Below are 2,384 nucleotides of genomic sequence, written 5' to 3'. Positions count from 1 at the left end.
ATACCAAAACAATCAAATTGGGAGGAGCTCGAGTCTCCTAGCCCACAGCCTACGTCTCAGCACTTCGTCTCTCGGCCAGCAGCTCTTTTCTATTGCCTTAGCTACGATCACTAGGTGCATTCTCGCAGTTTCAGCTAAGTCCCAGCACCAATCACAGCGCACTTCATCATCATTACATCATCAGGCCTAGCCCACCGAGCAACCGAAGATATTCCAACACACTCCCACGCTATGTCACTCAGTTACCCCTTTCAGCCCTACGTTCCCAAAACTCCTCAGAACCTGTTTGAGGCCTCGCTCCCATTGGCTTAGCCATCGGCGCTCCGATGCCCTCCGATCAGAAATGCATATACGATCAGGTCCAACCCGCCTTCTTGCGACAATATCGCATTTCCGATCAGCTCCGGGTCATTTCTAGCCTTAGACCGTGGGTTTCATCCCAAATATAGTAGTTGGCCCAAGGATCTTCGCACATCGGACTTAACCGAGCTTCCCCGCCATCCTCCAATCAGCATTCTATATATGATCAGCTCCGCTCTGCCTCGCTGTGATCAAAACACATTTGCGATCAAGTCCGACGATCCCACGCTTGGAGCCCCTTTCAAATACAGCCTTTCCTTCCCACACAACCCTAGTTCCTTTCCCAAGGCTCGATATTGGCTGCCCACACTGTCATTTGCCGATCCTGCAATTGTTGGCCGCACCTGCACACTCATGCCTCTTGAACCGCAACCACCACCATCTCAGCGGGCGCCTATGGCGCCTGCCGGGCCTTCATCTTCTGCACCCTTCCTCGTTCGCTCCGTGCCCCTCACCCTCTGCATCTCAGACATTGCCATGCGCGCACGACTATCCGGCTCTCCTGCCGGTCAGATGGTGAGCACAATGGAAATGGTCACCACGGTCCTCGACGAGATCTCAGGGTGGTTCCACCGCCTGAACCCCGCTGACCCTCTCATGGCTTCCATACCTGCTAATGCGGCCCTCTACGACGGTCTGTCCACCTGACTCCACCCCCCTCCTGCCACCTCCGCCTCGCAGCCCACAGTGGATGACGTTGCCGCTGCCATCACCACCCTTCGCGACGACCTGGGAACCCAGCTCACCGCCCTTGAGGCGCGTGTGAGTCAGGGCACTGCTGCGCCGGCATCTGCTGCTCGCGACCCGGTCCCACCTCAGAAGAAGGCCGCCAAACAGCGGTCTTATGCGACGGCAGTTGCTTCCTCGCACCTGGCTGATTCCGCGCGTGCGCCGGACCCTCCATCCCGCCCCAAGGCTCCCGAGCCCAAGCGCGCACCTGCGCCTAAGCGTGCTCCTGCGCCCATCCGGTATGTGGTTCGTTGGTCGGGCAAGATGCCCGAACGCCTCATCTCAACCCCCCCTGCTGTCACGCTGGCCGACGTTAACAGGGCTCTGGCATTGATCCCAACCGTGGAGGGCCTCACCGCTCTGGCTGCTTACCCCAGCACCGCCGGCAACCTCGTCCTCGTATTCCCGCCCAACACCTCTCATGCCCGCATCGACGCCCACCTCCCGACCATCTGCCTCGCCCTTGGAATAGGTGCCGACCAGATTATCTCCAGGGATAGCAAGTGGTCGCGCGTCCTCATCGGCAACGTGTACACCCGGACCTCCCCCAGTGCCGAGGTCCACTCTCCCTCTGCTTTGTCAGAGAAGCTTCTTAAGAACCCGGCCATCAAGCGCCTCGCCATCACCCAACCTCCGCGCTGGGCACGTCGACCTGAGCTCATCGACGGGGCCCGCTCATCCGTCGTCCTCGGCTTTGAGGACCCGGATGGCGCCGCTCTCGCCACCCTCCTCCGCACCCCCCTCTTCGTTTTCGGCGCACCCGTCACTACGTCGCGCTGGCGCGAGAAGCCCCGTCTCCGACAGTGCACGAGGTGCTGGGCGTACGGTCACCTCTCCCAAGGGTGTACCAGACTGCTCCGCTGCCGTGTGTGTGCTGGCCGTCATCATGAAGACTCGCATCATTCTCGATGCACCTCATGCGCGAAGGAGAATCGCGCTGCCTCCGACCTCTGCCTGCACTCGCGGTGCATCAACTGTCGTGGTCTCCACCACGCGAACTCGATCCAGTGCCCAAAGTGGGCCGAGTACCGACCTCCGGCAGCCCGCAACACCGATCTACTCAGTGCAGGCACGATCAGCTCTCCCACCGCTGGCCCATCTTCGAAGGCGCATGATGGTGATGTGGACATTGTCATGTAGTTGTCTACCCGAACGACCGGTTTTGCTTTCGCATTTACTGCCTCCCCTGTGTCGCTTTCACACTTGTTGGCAACTTGATCTTAGTTACTTTGTTCCGTGTATCTTCAGGTCACCATGCCGCACATACCGCGGGGTATAAATAAATGTACAAAAAA

The sequence above is a fragment of the Laetiporus sulphureus genome, assembly GCF_001632365.1.
Source record: "Laetiporus sulphureus 93-53 unplaced genomic scaffold LAESUscaffold_3, whole genome shotgun sequence".
NCBI classification, from domain to species: domain Eukaryota; kingdom Fungi; phylum Basidiomycota; class Agaricomycetes; order Polyporales; family Laetiporaceae; genus Laetiporus; species Laetiporus sulphureus.
This window is presented reverse-complemented; position numbering follows the sequence as displayed.